Source organism: Sciurus vulgaris (assembly GCF_902686455.1).
Source record: "Sciurus vulgaris genome assembly, contig: HiC_scaffold_632_arrow_ctg1, whole genome shotgun sequence".
NCBI lineage: Eukaryota > Metazoa > Chordata > Mammalia > Rodentia > Sciuridae > Sciurus > Sciurus vulgaris.
This window is the reverse complement of record NW_027632957.1, coordinates 1,456,734-1,482,209: the sequence shown is the minus strand read 5'-3', so window position 1 is coordinate 1,482,209 and position 25,476 is coordinate 1,456,734. Positions and strand designations below refer to the sequence as shown.

Below are 25,476 nucleotides of genomic sequence, written 5' to 3'. Positions count from 1 at the left end.
TGCACATGTCCTGGATTTGAACCCTAGTAAAACACACCAGCACACACAATCCCAGCAAAAATTTTGTAGAAATGAGAAACAGGTCAAAGAAAGACCTATTTGGTAAACCTGACATGATGACACAGAGGATATAACATGGAATTAGGATAAGGAGATTGAACCTCAGTCCTTTCTGTTAATTACTGTTTATAAAACTGGTTTTAAAAAAATAGCTCACAAGGTAATTATAAAAGTGAAATTCAAATATATATTTTTAAACTTTCTACATTACCACATAATCTATTACAGTCGTTCTACCAACAAATTCCATAATCTAACTACACACATCTGAAAAATAAAAGTAGTGTGCAATGCATGATGCTGCATGGCTATAATCTCAGTGACTTGGGAGGCTGAGGCAGGAGGATCACAAGTTCAAAGACAGCCTCAGAAACTTAGTGAGATCCTGTTTCAAAGTAAAAAATAACCCAAAAAGGGTTGGGGATGTTACTGGATCTCAATGCTCTTATTTGAAATCTTTGCAGATGAAGCCACTGAATCTGTATGCTCAGAAACTTTCCAGGTTATTCTGATCACAGCTTAGTTTGACAGTCACAGAGATATATGTTTATTCTAACAGCCTAACCACAAACATGACAAGATAGAACAGAACAGAAATTTTCATCCCAGAATCTAAAAGAGCAGAGAAAGCAAGGAGGACTCTAGAGCTAGAGGGGACAAGGCAAATCTGGTCATATTTCTCCTTTACCTACTGTACAGGACAGAAGCAAGCATTTGGGTATATACAATAGTGGCACCTAAAAGTAGCTCAATTCCACATTTAAAATGGGAGAAAGAAGTCTTACTATCACATTCAAGTATTCTTTGAATTAGAAGCTAATCCTGACTTCTGCTAATGAAGTCTTACTGCTATGAACTCAAATAAGTAGGTGGTATAAAGGTTCTAGTCACCCAAAATGAAACTGGGAAATAAAATAGACCGTTCAATCACTGGACAAGTCAGTTAGCCAGAACACAGACACAGAGAATGAAATTATAAACAAATGACCCACTAGCTAAAAAGTAAGTTCTTCTTAACCATTACTGTCAATTTCAGGTAAAATGAAGTAGCTGAGCAAGTAACCACTGTACAACATGTTACCCCTAACCTTTCATATAGCTGAGATATGAAGAACCACGGACAGCACTTGCCTTAATAGATAAAGCATAGAGATAGTTCAGCATAATATGGGTGGGATCAGAAAGTAAGGTTGGATCACATTAAGAGACAAAAAAATTAAAAGAATAACATTAGTTGTATGGAACAAACCATCCAATTACTCTTTCTCAGAGCTTTGTGGGACTGTTAAGAACACCTTATCTTTATCTCCTTTCAATAGTGTCCACTCCTGTATGTGTCAATAATACATTCTTATTACAGAAAATTTGGAAAATTCTCAATTCATGGCAGAAACCCTGAGCATCAAGATCTGCTAATCTTAATGGAGCTAAAAAAAAATCTTACCTACATCAACTATGGAAGATTCATATTAAATGGCAAAAGTAATCTTAGTGAGAATCAAGGAGAATAAATACAGAAGTCAATTATATGTAAGCAAAAATTGTAACTATTTTGTATATCCCCAAATGATAAGTATTCCTTATCTCATGTTGGAATAGAAATCTCAGAAATTGGTTCTAGAATACACTGTGTTCCTGATTTTTTTTTTAGGAACAGAGACAACTATAAGCTTTGATTTTAGTTCCTGAATAAGCTAACAAACCAGCCTTGATAAAAGGAGTCTATAGTGCTATTGCTATGTATATGATTTATAATCTCAATATACCTTTATAGTAATCCCAACATCTAGGATTACTGAATTTTGGCCAAATTAATCCTACAGTTCCCCAGATCCTCCAGCAATATTCTCAGGATACTTACAGAAATATTAGTGTCCTTGTTAAGAATAACTTCGAGTAGGTGAGGAGGAAGGATGGGTGGGGATTTTAAATTATCTTCAGATCAAAATACATTTCTTGACCATAAGGCTCAGGGGTGAGCTGGAAAGATCTAAAAGATATTTCCACAAATATGAGGAAAAGTACAAAAATTAGGACAAAGCATAGAAAAATACATGGCCATAATATTAAGTATAGAAGTCATGGATCAAAACTTTTAACCCATTGGGTCTACAAGTGTCAAGTAGTGCAAGGAAAAAGCTGCCGAACATGGCAACAAGATTCCATGAAGCGGAGAGGGGTCATAGACTTGAGCTAAGGAAAGAGCTACCCTATTTATCAGCTTTACAACCTTTACCACAATTAGTTTCCTCATCCTTAAAAATAAAAAGAATCCTTGCTCTATTTCCAATGTTATTGAAGAATCTAAAGAGATAATGGATATGAAGAGGCCTTGCAAACTTTGAAACAATGTGAAGAAATTAGATTTCATTTTCCCTGCACTCAAGCAACACATAACAAATTTACAAATTCTAAGATTTCTGATACTAAAATGACTGCAGCAATAGGAACAAGAGCTATGTAATAGTACGTAGGGAAATGCAAATCAAATCCACAATAAGATGCAATTTCATCTTATTAGGATGGCTATAATTATAATTCTCACTAGGACGGCTATAATTAAAATGAAAATCTAATGAATACTTGTTGGGAGCTATGCCAGGTGGACTACGCCAAGATGGCACCTGGCAACCAGCCAGAAGTTGTTTTGATCACATGAGTGGTGAGGAAGTCGGTTAACATAGACACACCCAAGTGCTTTATCATTGGCCATATTCAAATAAGTCCATGAACACAAGGCATGCACATGTATTCCCGAGTGCTTCTGCTCATGCCTGTTTGACCTTTACCATGATTGGACAGCTAGCTCCTCGCCTGATCTTGGCATAACTAGCATTGGCCATACCCTTCACCTCCTGAAGGGAATATAAACCAGCTCTCCTCAAGTGCCAGTGTCCGGGTTCCTCAATCATCAATAAACTGCTTCAAATTCAAGAGTCTTGCTCCCCTTTTGTCTCCCGTGCCAAATTGACTTCGCTGGACGTTGTCAAATACTGGCAAAGATGGAGAAGTTGGAACTTTCAAATGACAATATTTCCATTGCCAGTGGGAATCTACAATAGCATAGCCACTTCAAAGAGTTAAACAAAAAGTTGACAAGTGACCCAACAATTACATTCCCAGGTATATATCCACGATATATGTGCCCACATGAAAACTTGTATGTTAATGTTTACCATACCAAGAAACAGACACAATACAAATGTCTAATAATAACAAATAAATGAAATGGTATGTCGATACCATGGAATATTATTATGTCATAAATAGATACATGTTTCAATATGAATGAACCCTGAAAACATTAAGCTAAGTGAAAGAGTCTCACAAAAAGCACCATGAATAGACAAATCCATAAAGACAGAAAGTAGACTTGTGGTTGATAGGCATATGAGAGAGGAAGGAATGGAAAGTGAGTGCAAATGGGTACAGGGTTTCTTCTGGGGATGATAAAAATGCTCTGGAACTAGTGGTAATGTAACACAACCCTGAATGTACAAAAACTTATAAAACTATACAATTTAAAAGGATGAATATTATGGTATGTAAATTATACTTCAAAAATAAAAATAAATGCATCCTAGAAGAAAAAATTTAACAATAAAGAAACCTGATTTTTTTTTAGATTTAAAAAAATGTTTTATAGTATCCATTGGACAATTATAATAGTTAATTTAAAGAACCAATTTCAGTCAAACATATATGAAGCAAAAGCAAAATTAATAAATATGGTGATATTTTAAAATATCTTAAAAACTTTCCAAAGCACATCCAGTTATTATGTCATGTAATCCACAAAACACTGCTGGGAAGTACACAGATTTTTTTTTAATTACTTTATCATCATCATCATCATCCAAAAAAAATACAAATTGGTTAAGTGACTGGCTACATTAAACTTAGTGCAAATTTAAACCTAATAATACTGTTTTCTAAGGCTTACCAGAATGGATTGGGAAATCACATGAAAGAGGGAAGTAAGAAATATCAAAAGTATGCTGGTCTTCTCTTTGTAGATCTATGATTGACTATTATTCATTGGTTGCTTTGCCAGAATCATATAATGCAAAAATGTAGTTACCAGTGGCCCCATAATTTAATTTGGTATCTTTAAACTCTTTTAAATCTCTGTCCACCAGTCAAAAAAATATCTACCTTAACTTTGAGAGCTTATATAATGAAAAATTTATTATCCAAAATTTCATAAACAATTATTATACCATGCAGTTTTAGAAACAACACATCACCCTTATGCCCTGTGATTATTAATATGTTCCACTTCAGGACTTGTGATTGCTGAGAAACTATGTGTCCAACCCCTGATTTTACTGTTATTGAATACAGAACCAAAAGAATTGAGGGCCTTGTCCACAATGGTAAAACTACTTAGTAGCAGAGGCGGGTTTTGAACTCAAAGTGAGAAGAATACTCAGTGTATACAGTGCACAGTTCCTTAGACAGTCATAGCTTACTGTAAAGTTGCAAAACAGTAATTATGAATGTGGTTTGGAGAATATTTGTATTACTGACATAGTAAATTAAGTAGAGATGAAGGTCTTGGAGAAAACAATATTTAGGAAACAAAAGGGGCTGGGGACATAGCTCAGCTGGTAGAGTGGCCTTGCAAGCACAGGGCCCTCGGTTCAATACTCAGAACTGAAAAAAAAAAAAAAAAAAAAAAAAAACTATATAGAAATCTTTTCCCATACCAGGGAATTTTTTAAATCAAAAATTTACAAAATTTTGATTATATGCAAAATAATTGCCTGATATTTTGTGTGTGGTTGTTTTTCAAGCTACTTTTACCCACTGACTACTATACTTGTAGAGTCTCATAAAACTATAGAATTGCCAAACGATTTATCAAACTGGCAGGTTAAGATGAGGTAGCAGTAAGAGAATCAAGGCACATCTCTGCTTGGTGATACCACCAAAGATCAATGGAAAACTTGAAATATTAGTAGAATGAGTTTTCAAACAATAGGCTATAGCCCACTAATGGGCTGTAAAAAATACAGTAGCAGTCATGTGCTGTGACAGAGACCTGTACTCCCAGTGACCCAAAAGGCTGAGGCAGGAGGATCTCAAGTTCAAGGACAGTCACAGCAAGTTAGTGAGACCCTGTTTCAAAATAAAAGGGGTTGTGGTTATGGCTCAGTTGGTAGAGGGTCTGAGTTCAATTTCAGTACCAAAATAAATAAATAAATAAATAAATATTTTTAAAAAACAGAAAAGAATACATCACAGGGAATAACGTCAAACATTATACCACATATTACATTACTGTATATATGTGTATGTGTGTATTGGGCTGCAAGGCAAAATAAATGTCTTACTGTAGGTACTTGGTTAAAAAGTTAAAGTACACTAGACAGACTATTTGGTATAAAGAATAGGATCTAAATGTTTTTTATAAGAAATGTGCACATATATAAAGATTCAGAAGATTCCTGAGAATAAATGGAAATAAAAAACAAAATTAAAACATTACTTTCAAGAAGGAAATTTAGATTTCATTTCCCAGCAAGCCACAGCCTGTCTGGGTCACGGGAGTGGAGCCAACAGGATGAACTCTACAGCCATGGAGGAGCCTGTGGCAACCTCAGTTCCCAGCCGACCTTTGGTGCCAACCAGTAACTTGTGCAGACATCCAGAGACAGATGTGGAATATGAAAAAACTGAAGAAGAAACTGGGTGAGACCTTGATGGCAGACAGGCTCTCCAGGGAAGCAGAGAGGACTCGGAGCCAAGACAGCTGGTCCAACAACTAGATGGGAATGGAAGATGCCGCTGAGGGGAAAGAACTTGCAGGTACCCTGTTCTGTGATCTTCTCCCACACTACATCAAAACTGGTCTGTGTAATCAATTCCACATAAGAGGTGAAAACATATCTTTCTGCACCTACATTGTAAAAGACATGGTGTCTTCTGTGGCCCTCTCTTGCATCACTTGCTTTGAGGGGAACCTGCTGCCACACTGTAAAGCTACTTAGCCACGTGGAGAGGCCTATGTGGTCAGGACCTGAAAGTCTCCTGTCAACATCCAGCAATGAATTTCCAGGCATGTGTGAGCCATCTTGACCTATTGATCACAGCCTGCCTGACATCTGGACTGAAACTCCATGAGATCCTGAGCCAGAACTACAAAGCTAAACTGTTCCTGAATTCCTTATGGGAACTGTGAAATAATAAATGCTTCTTGTTATAAGTCAAAAGTTTTGGGGAATGATTTGTCAGGCAGAAACAGATAACTTGTTTATCTGGTGTGAGTTTCTCTCGGGCTGTCTTAGGGTGAAGAGGTCAAGTGCTTTCTTGTAATAATTTCCACAGTAATTTCTCATGGCAACTCATATCCACCTGTTATGTATTCTCTTGTGCACAGAGAGGTAGGAGTTGCTGGTGAAAGATTTCCCACAATGGTTACATGCATAGGGTTTTTCTCCAGTGTGAGTTCTTAAGTGCTTCTTAACAGCAGAGAGATTATTAAAGACTTTCCCACAGTCACTGCACTCGTAAGGTTTCTCTCCAGTATGTATTCTCTTGTGCACAGTTAGAGAAAAGCTTCTGCTGAAGGCTTTCCCACACTCATTGCATTCATAGGGTTTCTCTCCCATATGAGTCCTCACGTGCTGAGTCAGGAGCTCCTCCTGAAGGTTTTCCTACAGTTATGGCACTTGTACGGTTTCTCCCCTATGTGAATGCTGTTGTGTCCAGTGAGAGAGAACCTTGTGCTGAAGGCCTTCCCACACTGATTACATTCATGGTGGTTCTCCCCTGTATGTATTCTCTTGTGGCTTTTGAAGTGACAACTGGTACGGAAGATGTGGAAACACTGGTTACATTCGTAGGGCTTTTCTCTGGTGTGAATTCTTACATGCAGTCTGAGGGATGAGGGATCACTAACGGCTTTTCCACAGTGATTGCATTTGTAGGGCTTCTCCCCATTACGGATCCTCCCAAGAATGGTAAGGTAAGACCTGCTGCTGAAGGATTTTCCACACTGATTACAGTCGTAGGATTTTTCTCCAGTGTGAATTCTCTTGTGCTGAGTAAGATTAGATTTGGTACTGAAGACTTTAAAGCACTGATTACATTCATTGATTTTTCACTCCACGATGACTTCTTTCCTGCTTATTGAGAGGGGAAAGGTAACTATAACTTATAATATTTTCAGTATTTTATCTTTGTATATAAATTCTCTCTCCCAAGAATTTTGCTACATCAATTTTGCTACTTTCAGTGCTTATAAATGGTCTCTGATCAGTTTGAGTCCTTGGAAGTTAAAAAACAGAGATGCTTTGCCAAAGTACTTATATTCATTTGACAATTTCTGATAAATTCTGATAATTTAAAACCAATTTGTTTCAAATGGCCAATACCACAGTCACATTTAGTGAAATAATTATTTGCTAGAACTCTCAATGAAGAAACAAGTTTGGCGTCAACTTACATTTTTCTCCAGAGTCACAACAGAGTTTCCTCTCTAGGGACACCATTTTCTCAAGCATAAATAACACTTTCCACAATGAGTGTCTGGGTTATTTTTTCTTTTCAAAGATGGGATTTTTTCCACTATGGAAAACCAAAAGTCATCCATTGTTGTCTTACCATTTTTACACTTTTAGTCTGTTGTTTTCTAAAAACATGCTTTTGAGGAGTTAGCCATTTGGTTTTAAGTACAGTCTCCAAATATGAAACAAGTTGAGAAGAAATGCATGCCTGAGTACAGGTGGTCTTTGAGGAGGTTTGAAATAAAGGGGGCTTTGTTCTGGACATTTTAGGTCTTAATTTAAAAAAAAAAATTGATGTGGAAGACTGAAAAAAATTAAAGAAGAAATCATGAAAAGAAAAGGAAGACCAGTAGAATAAAGAAAGGGGATCAGGGGAGGGAGGCAGGGAAGGATATTAAGTTGATCAAATTGTGTTATGTATATGTACCATAGTGTACTATGTATAATTATCATGCACTAATTAAAGAATTCTAGAAAGACAGAGATTAATAAAAGACTGACAAAAAAAAAGATGGAAATGTAAAAACCACTTCTGGGTTAAAGAAAGACTAGGCAAAAGAGAGCAAATATTATAAAATTACCTGGACAAGATGTCTCAGAGTTTTCCATAGAATCTAGTTGTAAAGCATCAAACACCTCAAAATCAGATTTCTTGACATGGGTCAAATTGCTAATCATGCCAAGCTGACTGGTAACCATAGGGTGAAACAATAAGCAGAAAAAAATTCTTGAATTCCCTTTTCAAATCTCTCTTTTCCACCCAGTCTCCTCTCAGTGTCTACTAAAAGTTACAAATGATAATGCTCAGCATCTCCATCTTTTATCCAGAGTAATCCTTTAGGGTAAAGGAACTGCTACCATCAATTCAGAGAGCAATGATAGTTAAAATGAGGCTGCTAAGTCCGGGTGACTTTTGGGGGTCAATGCCTTACCTCTGATGGATCATGAACCCACTGTCCACCTATAAAGAACTTGTATTGGTTCTCTCCCCACAGGGAGACCTAAGATGGCAATGAGGTCATTATGGCTGTAGTAGAAAACAGAAGGTCAATCAAGTTCCTTTAAGAAGACAGAATATAGAAAACCAAGTGGTAATTATAGTATTATACCAATGACTTCCCATATCCCTAAGCCACTGTGTCCCTTGTGTGAAAAATAATGTGTTACGCCACCTGCCTCAGTGCTTGACAAGAATTCCGCTGAGTAATGAAGTTGTTTGCAAAGTCTGATCGTATTGGGAATTCGGTTGCAGACTTTCCTTCCTTGCTTAATATGTGTAGATTTACTATTAATATTTTATGTGTTTTCCCTGAAAACAGGGGTCTTAACAGAACAAGGGTTAAAACATAAAAACCAGACTTCTAATGGAACAATGATTTCAGATTTAGTCATCTGTAATGAAACTTTGAGTAACCAAGAACGTTATGAGAAAATACAAAAATAGATTCTAGCTGCTGATCCCCTGTTGACTACTCTCAGATGACCGGAAGTATGTAGGGAAATAACTCCAACCTCATCAGAAAAGATTAACAGGAACAGAAGAAATAAAGAAAATAGAGTTCCTACAGTTAAAACACCTTATGACAATGCTTATTTATTAATGGAAAGCCATGACATCCTTACAGAAGGATTCCTCTTAAGCCCCTGGATTTAGACCCTCCATTATCTCCCATGGGATATTTAGATGTAAACTCTAAATATAATCTGGTTTGAAAGTATACATACAAGAGTGCAAAATATTCCATTTTTAAAGATTACGATTTACTAAATGCTGTAAATATTTTTGGCCACCTCTCCCACGGAGAAAAAGTTCCTCAATGTTAAGTTTACACAGTAGAAGATTATGTCATATTATGGTTAGCTTAAACTATCTAGCACTTATTAACCACAGCAGTAGCCAAACAACTGACATTTACTCAACCTTGCTGAATTTGCTTTAACCTTTATGATTAGTTAAGCAATATTAATATGTCTTATTGAACCTTTATGATTAGTTAAGCAATATTAATGTCTTATTGTTTAGTTATAAGTTATCACAAGTAAGCAATTACTAAAAATAATTAGAATACTTCATTGCCTTGCCTAGTAATGATTATACAAGATATTTTTATTATTTTTCCTTGTGATCTGTGATCTTTTCCTGTTCTGGAAAAACATGTGTAACTATCAACCATTTAATGTATAAAAAGCTGGCTGGGAAAAAATAAAATTTAGAACTTAGCATCCATTCCTTGAGTTTGTGTTGCTTTGTTCTCCACCTCACGGACACCTACTCCATCACCTGTGACCACTACGATCCCTGCTAGGGCTGGACCCCAGCAATAATGTATACATTCAATCTCTTTATCTATATTATCTTGGACATGTGTTTCCAACCCTTACAACAACTTTGGTTCTTAAGCCAATGCCTAGAAAAAAAATAGTCAATGATCTCCCAAAATGGTTCATCTTGGTATAAATATTTTGCTCTAGCAGAACTGATCCCTCATAAGTATAAGTACCTTAACAGATTTGGGATATAAGAGTCCTTAAGGTACTTTCCATATTTTGGTGAGCCATTACTGTACAATGATCTATCTGGTTATCTGGAACATTCTAGTAATCATTTAATTCATCATTGCTCTGCAAGTACCACATAACACTACCACCTCAAATTTTATGGTGCATTTTGCTTTAGTGCAGAAGTCACAGCAACAGATTCTGTCAGTTACAGGCTTCCCCCAAGCATAGAAAAGACCTGTGTAACACCATCCGAAAGGATACATCCACAAAGCTATTATAAATTCCCTTGAGGTAATGATATTCTAAGTGGTAAAGTATCTGACACACAATGAGGTTAAAAAAAAATGCCATAGATACTAAGTGTTCACAGAATAGGACATATTCCAAAGAAAGCATCTAGTGGTAAGAGGTGGGAAGTCCAGCCTGTTCACTCTTATTAGAAAGGTTCTATTCATGGACCCCTCAGTCTCAACCAAAGCACTTACCTTCACCTCTTAATCAGTAGAATCTTGGTGCTCCAGTTGTTGAAAGACCCAGAAATGAAGACCTTCTTGCCTCCTTTGGACCAGTGGATTACAGTAGACTGGGCCTGTTGTGTGGGTTTTATGGAGTTGACCAAATCCTGCTGCCATGATACAAACTCTTTATCCTCATGGAGCTGTAGAGTAGGTTATTCCTAGAATAAATTGTGACCCAAGAATTCTTAAAAAGATCATTCTCCTTCTTAAAGTAGAGAGGGGTGGGTGCCAGGCTTTAGCTCAGGAAATAAGCCTTAAAATTAGAATAAATCAGATTTTTACAAGCCATAGAAAAAGAACTCATTTGGAATTAAAAATGTTCAAATGGTTTATGTGCAAGTGCTGCATAAATCATAGTCTACCTTTTGAGTTTGCATATATTACTTACCCTTTCAGAGCCTCAAAATTGCCCTTTAAAAAAAAGAAAAGAAAAAGAAAACCCTACTCCCTACTGCCAGGTAAATTCATAAGCATGCAATTATTACATGCTTCTGAGTACCTCTTAAGAGAGAGAAAAAAATGAAAGTCAAAGATGGCTATATTTTAAAAAATTAAGTCAGGTATATATCTTTCACAAGCAACTATAAATAGCACTCAGTTATCAACTATAAAAAAAGTTAAAGATACCAAACTTCATAAAAAATTCATAAACTCTATTTTAGCTAATAATTTATAAAAAAGAAGGGACATTAAAAATTTAATATTAAAGGTCTGGGAAAGTAGCTCAGTTCCAGAGCACTTTTGTTGCCTATGCAAGGCCCTGTGTTCAAGCCCCAGATTAATCAGTTAATTAATTAAAATAAAAAAACTGATCATTGATTTTATAAAATGGAGAAATAGTGGGTGGGAATGTAGCTTAGTGGTAGAGGAGTTGGCCTAGCTAGTGAGAGGCAGTACTAGAACAAAAAAGTGGTTATGAAATCTTACTTGCTCAACTATGACAGGTTTATTCTATTTGAAGTATAGGAATGCAAATTTTGGCACCTCAAACAGCAAAAGACAATAAAAAATATTTTCCTATAACAAAAACAATTATACAATCAAATAAAGTTTGCAGGATTCTGAAAAATATTAGCTCCTTATTTTATTTTATTTTTTTATTGCTAACCCTTTAGAACAATAGTTGGCAAATAGCAGCCAGTAAGCCAGGTGATTTTATAAAGTTTTATGGAAAAATAGCTATACTCATTTGTATGCCTATTATCTACAGCTGTTTTCACACCACCGTGGAAGCAGTTGTGAAAGACTGTATTATCCACATAGTCTAAATTATTTACCATGTGGTCCCTTACAGAAAATATTTGCTAAGCCCTTTCTTAAACTGATAACAGATAAAAATGAGTTTACACTGTTAAGTAAAGATATTACCAAACAAAATAAAGTGCATTAAAAAGAGACTAGCTTATTTGCTTAGGATTTTTTGTGTGTGGTGGTTGTGGGAAATGGAAAAGTGTAGTTTCTCTACTATCTCTCACTATTCCTCAAAACTACAGTCTGAGAAACAAGGCACATAATCTAAAATAAAATTCAAAGTCTGGGAATGTAGCTCGGTGGTAGAGCACTTGCCTATAACGCAAGAGACCTTGGGTTCCAGCCACAGAAGCACAGATTAATTACTTAATTCACTAAAAGAAAGAAAAAATCTGAAAATAGAAAACTGAAGAGGCTTTTATAATATTACAAGGAATTAGCATAAGAGAAAACCTAGTATCCATATTCTAAAAGCAATGTACTCTGTCTGACTGGCTGCATTAGACAGGAATTTTTGCATATGCTTAAGAATAACCTGATATTCTGATTCAGGCCTAGGATCTGGGAATCTATTTTTAAAATCATCCCAGATAAGACTGTGATTATGTTAAAATAGAGAAAAAAACCTCATCTTTTGAGGTACATCATAATTTGTTACAATATCTGGAATTTGTTTCAAAAAATTGGTAGAGGTTTAGTAGATTAGGGTATGGATGATATACATTCATTCATGCTTGGATCAATATCTAAACTTGGTGAGAGGTACACAGAGTTTATTATACTGTTCTCCCTACATTGTAAATGATGCAAATTTTCCATCAAGTACTTAAACAAATCTCAGGTGATTTCAATACATAAAAAAGATTGAGAACCATTGAATTAGTGTGCTGAAAAAGGCTGGCATCCAATGGAGGCCCCACTGCCACTGTTTCTATAAATTATTTTACAACTTAGGATTTTTCATTTAGTAACTGAAAGCCACAAGCTACTAATGCTCCAACATTTCAAGCAACGGCCTTCCGCTTATGACATGACATTTCTGTGGTAGGATTCTAATGCAGATGACTAGAAAAAAGGTCGATTGCTTTAAGTAAAACAGCGGAACCACTGATAAAAGAGGCAAAACAACAATTAAAATTATAGTTTGAAGAGGCTTCAGTAAAATATGGAGGGAAGAAAAGGGTAAATCAAAAACCCTTAGATTTGGGTGGGACCATAAGAATTACATGAACCATTTTCTTTTTTGCCAAATGGCAAGATTGGTGTGAGGGAAAGAATGACCCAGAACAGGCCCAAATTCACACAGAAAATTTGGCTTTAATTCAGGACAACAACAGCTTCATTCATGGTTTGACAAATACAATGTACTTAAATCCTTAGTCATTGATATAGAAAAAGGAGTAAAAATACAAGGAGGCCAATCACTTTGGAAAAGCTTTAATGAAGTAAATACAGATGGCTGAGTAGACAGACCACATGATGAAGTAGTTCTGAAGTGGGAGAGGAAAGAAAGGAATGGAGTAAAAGCCCCATGAAATGCCCCTTTCAACCACTCTTATTTCTCCCTCTATGATGATGTTCTCAATTGGTATCCAAAAAAATAAACCATAGCATCCAAATTCCATGTACTACTGCTATTGCAAATAAAGCTAATTTCTCTCTAAAGCCTTAAATATATCCCCCAATTGCCTCAATCCCTCCATTTTTCTATTTCACCCCTGAACAGCCTACCAGAAAGAATTAAATATATTTATGCTGATACTCCTAAGTTATTAGAAACATTAGGATGGTAATCACATTGTTGTCAGCTCCATCTGTCTTTTCTGTTAGGGGGGAACAAAATTGACCTCTCTCTGGAACTCCTTCAATTGAAAGCAAGGTTTTCAGAGAAGTAATAAATTGTTGATTTTAGGCTAAGGAAACATCTTGAAGGACTACTGTGGAGTGGAGCAATCTGGGAATCACAGGCTCTCCCACTTGAGAAGTTGGCCTGAAAGCACAGCTGGCCTGAAAAGCACAGTCATCACAACTACAAAATATAGCACAAAAACTGAACAGTCAACTAAATGATGCCCTTTATTGATTTCCAAGTCAAGGCACAAATATTCTAATTAACAAGTAGTGGGTGCTCACAACCATGACAAAGGGGAAAAGAACCTAAAGTGCAGAGTTCCTAAAAAAAGCAAAAAGGATCCGAACAGAAAATTCTAGGAAAAAAAAATCACAGCCATTTCAAGGAAAATGTAAGCAACTGAGCTAGGGCCAATGGCTCAAGCAATCTAAACCCTCAAGTTTTCCACCAACGCTTACAATCTATAAATTGTTAGAAGAACCAAGAATGGTGAGGGCGGGGGAGATGTCTATGGTTTCTGCCCTAAATATGTGGCTCAAGCCTTGGTCAAACCACCAAGAAAACAAGAATTTCACGTGTGCTTTATATTGAGGCAGCACCACAAGAAGAATTTATGATCCAACACCTTTACCCGGAATATCCCTGTAATTAAGAAAAAAAAAATTCTCCTAACCGAGTTTAGTGTGATGAAAAGGAGCCAAGGAAAGGAGGAGGAGTCTGGAAGCCAAGCAGCAGCTGCACCGCCACAGTAGGGGGCGCAGAGACGAGTACCTTGGAGTCTGGCAGGCTGAAGACGCCTGGGTTGATGATGCTCCCCACCATGATCATGTGCTCCTTTCCCGGGGCATGGCCACAATGCCCTCCATGCATGCAGCCTTGGTACTGTGATGCTCACCAGACACCTGTTCACTGGTGGTGATTTCCATGGTTGCAGCTCGATTAGGGGGCCACTTCTTGCGGAGATCTATACTGGTGGGGAACAAACACCCCAGTGGCATGTCAGGGGCACACCGGCCCCACATTTGTGCCTGGGGACCCAGGAAGGGAATCCCTGCTGCAGAAAACCATGCCCCGGGTTCCCCAAACTCCCAGCCTACAGGGACAACCACAAGCCCTCCGGGTCTCCCGCCACCCCCACTCTGGAAACCCGCCCTCCTGACTCCCCCACAGTACTGCGCCCACTCCCGCACCCCTATCACCTCACCTCCAGTGATGCGCTCCCTCTCCCTGGGACCATGGGCCTGTTAGCTGGTGGGCAGGCAAGGCCACCAATAAAGTTATTGAAATTGAAGCCACACCCCTGGCCAGGGATCTGAGTTTCCTCCTAAAATGGCTACAAGGCCCATGGCTCAGAGGCCACTTCTGTGCACTCCTGCTGCCTGCTACCCTGGCTCCTCAACCTGCCGGCCTCTCTAGCTGCCACCACCTCAATGGTGGGCATGAACAGCCTCAAGCTCCTCCTGGGAGCGCTGGACAGGGACCGCCCCATGGGGACGCCATGCCTGAAGCACCAGAGCTGTGGGCCCCACGCTGCCTGGCGAGTGGACAGCTAAGAGGATGCCAGGGACTCAGACCAGTGCAGCTTTCTCTATGGTCACCTCACGCGGCCTCAGGTGTGCCAAAACATTTTGTGAGCCATGTCTCTCTGAGCGCTAACCAAGAGGAAATAATACCATGGACTTCATTTACAGGCAGAGGGAATTAGAGGTCAAGGTTTGAGGCTGATACTGTGCAGAGCCACAGGAAGGACTAGTCAGCCTGAATTGGTGTTCTCAGGAATAATTTGAGGTAGAGTGTCTAATAGTAGATAGACCCTGACAAATTAGTGAATTGTTAGAAGGAGAATGCACATATAAGCTAAGAAATACTATGTTTGCAACGATTAGCTCCAGAAAAAATAAACTCCAAGAGAAAGAGCAATAAAAAATAAATAAATACCATTAGAAGGCACACAAAATGTATAAAAATGTCACAGACAATTCTAGGGTTGGGAGGAGCCCAAGATTTTATGATAATGGGACTTATGGCTCCCTATGAGAACCTTTATTACTCAATATGTGTTATATATGCAGACCAGCAGCATTCATGTGTCACCTGGGAGCTTGCTACAATCTAAGCAGGATCAGAGGTCCCATCTGCATAATCTGCTTTTTTATTTTTTACTGTAAAAAAATGGGATACATCTTGTTTCTCTATATATGAAGTAGAGGCATACCAATTGTGTAATAATTCATTTACATAGGGTAATAGTTTTTGACACATTGTTATTTTTTTCCTTCCCCCCACCCCTCCCATCCCTCTTTTTCCTCTATACAGTCCCTCCTTCCTCCATTCTTGCCCCTCTCCCGCCCCCAAAATGTATCATCATCTGCATATTCGTCCTTTGGTTTTTTGAGATTGGCTCATTTCATTTAGCATGATATTCTCCAACTTCATCCATTTGCCTACATATGCCATAATTTTATTATACTTTATGGCTTCAAAATATTGGTATGACTTTATGCCATGTACAAACAGAGAAACAACATGTATCCCATTTGTTTACAATAAAAAAAATTCCATTGTGTATATATAAAACTATATTCCATTGTGTATATAAATATTCCTTTGTATATACACATATACCACAGTTTCTTTATCCATTCGTCATTTGAGGGGCATGTAGGTTTGTTCCACAATCTGGCCATTGTGAATTGAGCAGGTATGAACATTGATGTGGCTGTGTCTCTGTAGTATGCTGATTTTAAGTCCTTTGGGTATAGGCCAAGGAGTCATATAGCAGGATCAAATGGTGGTTCCATTCCAAGTTCTCTAAGAAATCTCCACACTGCTTTCCAGAGTGACCGCACTAATTTGAAGCCCCACCAGCAATGTATAAGTGTACCTTTTTCCCCACATTCTCGCCAACAACTATTGTTGCTTGTATTCTTGATAATCACCATTCTAATTGGGGTGTGATGAAATCTTAGTGTAGTTTTGATTTGCATTTCTTTTATTACTAGAGATGTTGAATATTTTTTCATATATCTGTGGATTGCTAGTAGATCTTCTGTGAAGTGTCTGTTCATTTTCTTTGCCCATTTGTTGGTTGGATTATTTATATTCTTTGTGTATAGATTTTGTAGAATCTGCATTTTAACAAGTGTATTTTAAAGTGTGAGAATCACTGCTTTGACAGCTGATAACAGCATAGATCCTGATTTGATCCCTTTTCATATTCTGCACACACTATGTAGAGAGCAAGATTTCAGTAAACATTTGCTGAGTGAAGAGTACAGGAATACTGCTCACTACATTTCTAACAAGATATGCCACTTAAGCGAAGTGATGGCAAAGACAGCTAAAGCTGGGGAACTCCAAGTCACACAGGCCATGGTTTCTGAGTCAGCGGCACTGTTTGTTGTAAAGTCCATTCTTATATTATGAAGTTGAAAAATCTACTTAATATACACTGCACCCCCCATTCTTTGCTCTGTTTCTTTATGAACTCATCTTCTTTCTGTTGTTCAAAGACAGTTTAAGGGAAGAGGTACAATTTTACCACAACTGCGTGCTCACCCCTCCAAATTCTTGCCTGCCTGAATACCTCCTTTTGGTTATACTTACTTTTCCCCCTCTCACCTCCAATTACTTTGTCTTTCCCTGGGGACTGACTGGGGACTGAACCCAGGGCTTATGTGCATGTGAGGCAAGCACACTATCAACTGAGCTATATTCTGAGCCTTGCTTCTGTTCTCTTAGAGGAAGAAAAGCAGCAGCAAGGTGATTAGTTGACTGAGGACAGGAGACAAGTATTTGATGTTTGAACAGGTAGGAGGTGTGAAATAACTAGAATAGTGGATAGATAATTGACTAGAAAACCTAAGTGTTAATGGCAGATTGTACTAAATGTTCTAAGTATGTTTGGTGGTTATGAATTTAAGACAAGCCAATTCACCATAGTGGTATTTTTGTCTTACCATATTTAGTTTTTTGGGTGCAGGCATATACCAAGGTATAGTTTATCCAAGCAGATATGGAGAAGGGCAACAAAGGAGTTGAGAGTGCACAGCACTCTGGGTGGTGGATTTTAAAAGTGTTGGTCTTGGAAATGAAGAGGAGATTGATGGAGGACCCACTGGAGTCAAAGAACTGGCTGATGGCAGTAAGTACCAGAGAGGATGAGCTTAGTAGGTAAGAGATGGTTTGGAGAATAAGACGTTTGACATTGAGATTTTGGTGATGTTGCATTTATTAGCATGGTCTTAGATATGAACATAGGTGTAGGTTAGTGAGATGATCATAAAATCCTTGGAATAAGGTTACAGAACTGAAAAAATGAGATGACAGAGAGCAGTAAAGACCCACTTTAATATTCATTCCCTCTTCCTTTTCAATAACCTTGGTATGTTGTCTTTCTGTATGCAGACACATTTCTTAGCTTCCCTGGTACCTAGATATGTGATTACATTCTTCCAGTGAGATCTAAGTGGAAATTCTATATGGAACTTCTGTTAAATATCCTTAAAAGAAAGGGTATGTCCTTATATTTCTCCTCCCTTCTGTTTGACTCTTCATTGGATGGCTGAAGTCCAGCAGTCACCTTGGACCATGAGGTAGCTGAGAATAGTACAGCAGAAAAAAGAACTATGGAGCTGTTATATATCTGGTCTGTCTACCTCTGGACTTTTTTATATGAGAGGAAACTAAGCCTCAGTCTTGTTTACATCAATTTATGGGGCTTTTTTATTATATATAGCCAAACCTAATCCTGACTAATATGTTGGATTGATGAAAGTTATAACCTAGATACTAAAGTCAAATGCAGGAGTAGTTATGTTTACAGAGAAAGGCACAAAGCTTAATACTAAAATATTTACAGAATGAAGGGGAGTAAATGGGTCTGAAAATAATTACAATGAGGAGAGGTGGTGGCCAGTACTTCAAAGGAGTAGGATCAACATAAAAAGCAAAGTGGGGTATATATCTTCTTCATTCTTCATGCTGCCTAGAGTTCCTCATTGCCGTTTCTCTTTACTGTATCAAATCCACCTGCTCAGTTAGATTATGTTTTATTAGATCAACTTAATTTGAGAGTAATCAGGTAAACACATAGTAATAGAAATGAATGGTATAGTTAATGTTCTTCCTCTAAGAAAATTTCACTAGACTGTAGCTCTGGGTCAAATCCTGAATCAAATAAATACATTTTTTAAAGTAATTTTTAATTTTGAAATAGTTTTTGATTTAAGAAAGGTTGCAAAAATATTTCAAAGTTCTTGGATATACCACACCTAGTTTTCCTTATTGTTTACACATTATTATGGTACATTTGTCACAACTCATAAACCAACATTGACACATTATTAATCAAAATGCCTACTTTATTTATATTCACCTATTTTTAAAATTGAACCTCTCTTTATTCCAGAATATCTATTACATTTTTATGACAGATCTCCTTAGGCTCCTCTATACTCTGACAGTTGCTAAAAATTTCCTTGTTTTTGATGACCTTGAAAGTTTTGAGGTGGTAAGGTAGTTTGTAGAATATTCATCAACTTGAGATTATTGATACTTTTATCATGGTTAAACTGGGTTATGGTTTAGGGGAGGAATACCACAGAAGTAAGTGACCTTCTTATCATATCATTTCAAGGGTACATACTGTCAGCATGACTTATCAAGTTGATGTTAATCTTGATCACCTAGTTGCAGTGGTATTTTTCAAATTTTTCCACTGCAGTCACCTTTTCTTCCTTTCCATACTGTAATTTTTGGAAAGAAGTTAATCTATGCAGCCCATTTTAGAAGTAGAAAATTGTGTTCCATCTCCTTCAGAAGAAACTATATAAATTTAGAATTATTTTCTATGGGAGAGTTCTCTGTTTCATATCATTTATTAATCTATTCATTTATTTGTATCACTAAAGACTCATGTATTTTTATGTCTTATATTCTAATACTAGGTTATCTATTTTATTGTTCACATTTTCCACTATATGATGGCTCTGGTGTCCCTTTGACATATGCTTATTCAGTTGCTGTTTTGAGCATTTTCTTACTCTCTGCCATTACAAGAATGCATTTTTCTTTGGTAACCAGATTTAACACAATTGGAAAAATTTTACATAAATATATATGAATACATGTACATGATCTTAATATAAAGAGCAAAATATGTAAGTAGAATATTAGTACATATGCATCAATAACTAAGGCTTTGCATCTTGAGTTGTTGTGAGTGCAATATTCTATTCACATCTTGCTTTCAGCTTGGTTGAGAAAATGAGCAATGGTTTCATTTTTGGTAGCCTCACATAATAGAAATCAAATCAATTTAATAATAAACACTTTAAAGAGGAAATTGGATGTTATTAGTAATAATTAGGAATTATTAGAGGATTATTAATTGAATGCATTTACTTTCTAAAACAGAGGTAAGTTTATATTATAAAAGGAAAAATTTAAGAGGAGAACTTCAATTTACTTTTGAACAAGAATAATCTGCAGATCAAAGACATACTAGTTCTACTTTAATAGATGACAAATCCCCTGTATCATAAATATTAGAGAAGGAAAAAGACCTAAGAAATAATATCAAATTTCAGTACTTTAGTTCTTGAAAAAGTGAAATGACAGGCAGCTGTTCAAATAATTATGTGAGGACTGGGGCTATAGCTCAGTTGGTACAGTGCTTGCCTTGAAAGCACAAGGCCCTGGATTCAATCCCCAGCACAACAAAAACAAAAAACAAAACAAAAAAAAAACAAAAAACAAATAATTATGTGATTAAGAAGGTTGAACTCTCACATTTCTAATTGTATGTACATTTGTGTTTGTTGGATGTCCTTTTAGTTGTTCAAATTTATCCTATCCTTAAAAAATTGGCAGCAATCCAAACTTATAAACATATTGTGCAACAGCTATTAATGAATATACACTTGACTGGTACTTTCAGCACCTTTCCCTATGGAGTTCATTGTGCTTGACAGCTGGCAATTTCTCATGAATTAAAACAAAGCAAAATTTCAACAAACAAGAAAAAAAATATCAGCAGCAGCACTGGATGTAAACCCAAGATTCTGCTTTCTATTTCTTTGCTCTGTTTTTGAGAAATACATGGTATGACATAAGAAAAGGAGGTATTAGAAAAATATTCCTATGTTTTAGACATAACCTCTTTAAATTCTTATTTCTTAGAATCTACTTGAAGGAATGGGAGAAAATTAGAGTAGGAGGAGAAAGAACACATTTGTAGTTCACCTTACAATAGTTGGCAGCTACTTACTTCCTAAAGTAAAACTCTGATTAGATTCAATCTAGGAACTAAGAGATCAAAAAACATAGGACAACTAGTTTAAAAAAATCCTAATAGTCTAAACCAAGTAGAACCCATGGGTTGATGCTAAATTATTAAAACAACCTATGAGCCTCGAAATTTGAAAGTAATTTCTTTATTAAGAAAATAAAGACATGTTGCTTTGGGAGAGGAGCATAAATGACCAGTTATACGGTACATTAGTAAATAGTAAGTAAAGCAATGTCTTATCATAGACAACTATGTTAAGACCATTATTTATGTTATCTCTCAGAAAACATATAGTTATAATATTAAAAACAAACAAAAATTGAGCTTTTAATAGAAAATCAAATCCTATCAGAAAAATTACATGGAGTCAGCCATTTTTTAGAGATGCTGATTTAGGGTCCCCACCATCATATTTGGTAATCAATATGCCTAAGGACATAATATAAAAATGACTAAAGAAGACCCTGAGCTCATAGTCTAGAAATTATTGGAGGAAAAATGTGACAGATTACAAGCATAAGGGGGGATTAATCAACACAAATGAAAACCCAGGATTTCATTGTGGAAAAAAAGCAGAAAGAGGATCAATAATTCTGAAAGAGAAATTGAAGTATTTTCTGAGAAATTTGAAGCTGAGAGTTGTTCCATCTTGTTAGGTTTGGAAGCCACCTCTAGATTGAGCTTCCCAATGAAAGCCAGGGAATTCACAATGGGACATCTTAAAATAAACCAGAATCACCTCAAAGAAAATAACAGCTAACATATACCTGCCCATTGTCTTTGTTGAAGCTATGGAATTACTCTTTTCAATTACTCCTGTCTTCATGGGCTTCCAGATATAATGATCTGTGGTTAAGATGGTTTTTCTAACCCCATTCCACTTTCCAGGGACATGTAGATAAAACTGGAGTGGAGTACAGGGTCCAAAAAATAACTGTAATGCTAGCTTGGGGTCAGTGAAGCCAGAGACAGATTAGGCTTGACTGCCACCAAAACAGTAATCCCTTCCATGCTATCAATGTAGTCTCCCTGAATGGTATGATATTGGCTCTCCATGTACATAAAAGTAGAGAAGATAGAAGCCATGGCCTATCAACAAGGCAATCAATTATATGATCAATCAATCAGTGATTTATGAATGCTGGTATTGATTTTATATTGGACTATTAGGTGTAGTAAATAGTGAAAAAATATATTTTCACCATCCTTAAAAATCTTACAAATCTACTAGTAAGAATTAAGATATGTACACACATCACAGAACTCAAGGGTTTTGCTAAATATTGTGGGTTTGGCTGATAAGAGAAATGTAAAAAAGGGCACTTAAGAGAGAGTTATACTAGGCCCTTGAAGGATGTGAAAGATATAGATAAGATGAGAACAAAGAAAAGTATTAAAAATCAGGGAACAACAGCTAAGTGAAAGAATAAAGCAGGAATGGGTCAAAGAATATTTATGGTCAATGCCTAAATTAGTAGAAAACAAGAATGGACAGCAATCCAGATTCATAAGACTGATGAAAAAGAGGAAAATCACCACAAAAATCCTCAAACATGGGATTCTCAATTATTTTATGAGGGCAATGGTGGTGGGATGGTGGGTGTCCACAGATCATGGCTTCCCAGGAAAATGTTAACTTGGAATCCTGAAAGGATGAGGGAGGGTGACTTATCCTACAAAAGGAATTGGCCTTCCAGATGGAACCAGATGAAATTATTATACCAAGTGATTTTGGAGAGCTAAAGAGATTTTTTAGTGGGAAAATGTGGTGAACAGTAAAATGTGTGGAAGAAGTGTGACAAGGAGACGTTCACTTGCTACTTTCTGTAATAAAAAGAAGGAACAACAGAACACAAAGGAAAGAAGAGGAAAGTCAAATTAAGCTGATTGAGGGATCCAAAAACAAGAACTGGAAAAAAATGATTAGAAAATAAATTTTAGGTAGAATTCTTGAGATGGAATTCCGAAGGAACTGATAGATGATCAAGTAGTACTTTATAAATTGGGGTGGAGTTTTGAAGAGATTAAATAGGAGAGAATTTGAGAGCTTTGCTTTCTGGAGATGATATTAACTCAGGTGTTTGTATGCGTGCTTTTATTTATCTTACAGCAGTAGGTCAAGAGCTGGAGGTTTCATGAAGGTTTCACAAAAGGCTTCTCTAGTTCCAGCCTTGCAGGATTGTTATGAGGATTAAATAACCTCCATGTACATGAAATGTTGAATGTAACTGTCAATCCTTAATAAAGTTCAAATTATATCCTTGGGGACTGCTAATAGTAAGAAGGTGGTGGGACAAAAATAAGTCAAAGGAACGACAGCAGAAAAGTCCAAATAAAAAATTTTAGTGCCAGAAAAGAAGGGAAGGAAAGCACTCCAAGGGAAAATGTTTAAAAATGCCAAGTAGTGAGAGTGGAACCTGGTCATGGATGACTTTCAAGGGAACAGTGTCAGGAGTAAGGAGGTGAGTTTAAACACAGGGACTCTGGGGAACAAAGGGAGAGGCCTGAGAGCATAGGATGTAGAAACTTTAGATGTTTTGGGAAACAAAGAGGAGAAGAAAATAGGAGAGCACCTGGTAAGGATAAGAAGATTAAATAAAAAATTACTTTCTCTTCCTCCAATATAGGGGAGTTATGCTAATAAAGTCAGTTGCAGAAAACCACCATTTTGGGGACTTCAACAATCAATTTTCACTTTTTCTGAATAAAAATAACCCTAGGATTGAGCTCAAGTTCAGACTTCTGAATCACTGTGATCACCAAAGTACAAAGCAGCCAGCTGATATTATTGCCTTACCATGTCACATTGACTTTTCAGGCTCCAAATCAGTCTAACCTGCATGTGCTATTCACCTGATGATAGCCAGCAAAGCAGTCGCTTCAGATTTGTAAATCTACTTAACAGATATGAAATTATCATTAATTCAACATATTCTTCCTTCCTTTGGCAGCTCTATTACTGCTTCAAGTAATTCCTCCTAAAATAACATATCTAACTTTTTTCTCCATGAGTTTTTTTCTATCTAACTTTTCTTTTAAGTCCTAAACATAGTCTTTATACACTTTTCTTGAGTTTTCTCTCCTTTCTCATTCACATTGAAACTGTTAGTGATATTTCCCCATTCAGTTGTCACCAATATTGTTCCCTTTTTAATCAGAATTCTCAAATTAACAAGAGGAAACTGAAATGTGGTAAAATGTTGTTTTAATTAGGAAATATGTAGAAAAAGTTACCATATATCATCCTGGGAGAATTTCTTATCCTTCTGGCATTTACTCTTGAATTTTAGTTATACCTGCCATCATTTCACTTTGTGAGGAAAAGTTTTTAGCCCTAAAGAAAAAAAAAATTAAAATTTGAGTGTAATTTACCTCAGTAAAAACAATGATCCTATTAACAATTACTGTGTTATGAGAAATTCAAAGAAATATAGAATAATTTTCTGTACTCAAAGAGATCATAGTTTGCTTGATTACCCAATCTGGCCACCATCAAAATATAATAATTAGAGCATGCCTAATTGGAAAAACAGTAATCTGAAATGTTCCAAACCTCAATACTCTTTGAATGTTGACAAGATGCCACAAGTAGAAAATTCAGCACTTGACCTCATGTGATAGCTCACAGTCAAAAAACAGGCACATTAAAACTATTGAATAAAATTATCTTATGTGTGTATTTATAAGGTACATATAAAAATAAGTGAATTTCAGTTTTAGATTTGGGTTCCATCTCCAAGATAGGCCATTATATATATGGAAATATTTCAAACTCTGAAAATACATGAAGTTCAAAACACCTGTAGTCCTAAGCATTTTTGGATAAAGAATATTCAACTTTATCAATATGTGTAGCTTTATTCTGCTTTGTCTTAACATGTTTACTGTACTCTGCTTTCCAACAAATACCTGCCTCCTCCCTAACATAGTCTTTGAGTTGGTAAATGAAATATGGGCACATGGAAATGACAAATGGTCTCAAAAATCACATGGAAAATGAGATACAAGGACAAAGGAAAGTTGGGTGTGGTGACACAACCTGCAATCCCAGCACTTGGGAGGATAAAGTAAGACGATAATTTGAGTCCAGGGGTTCAATCAGTCTGAGCAATGTAATAAAAGACCATCTCAAAAAAGGAGGGGACTGGAGAAATGCACCTACACAGGTATCTTAAAATCAAATGTATTTTATGCAATGGAGATTAAAGGAAGTAAACATAAATTCTCAATCACATTTTATGCTAAAGTCCTATGGAAGATAAGCCTCACCTTCTGTACTCTTTTATTAGATAGGAGTTTGTGTGGGGGGTAAGGCCAAGGGTAACTCATAATACCCAACTTTGACAAATAAATTTAAGCATTAATATACAAACAGTTCCTGTACTAGGATCTAACACCAAGGACATGGCTAGACAAAGGCAGAATCACATTTAAGTTTATATAAACAACTATAGTTCAAACAATTAGCCTTTTGCCAATATATATAGCCTT

General features: G+C 36.5%; 1 pseudogene across 1 annotated transcript; it reads right to left on the bottom strand.

Annotated features, from left to right (window-relative positions):
* Window positions 1-1,143: 1,143 nt before the first annotated feature.
* Window positions 1,144-14,620, bottom strand: LOC306652070 (5'-AMP-activated protein kinase subunit beta-2-like; annotated as a pseudogene). Its single transcript has 6 exons — window positions 14,466-14,620; window positions 10,565-10,731; window positions 8,504-8,598; window positions 8,153-8,273; window positions 1,922-2,050; window positions 1,144-1,260 (listed from the first exon to the last, which is right to left on the bottom strand). The product of its transcript is annotated as a 5'-AMP-activated protein kinase subunit beta-2-like (transcript).
* Window positions 14,621-25,476: the final 10,856 nt, after the last annotated feature.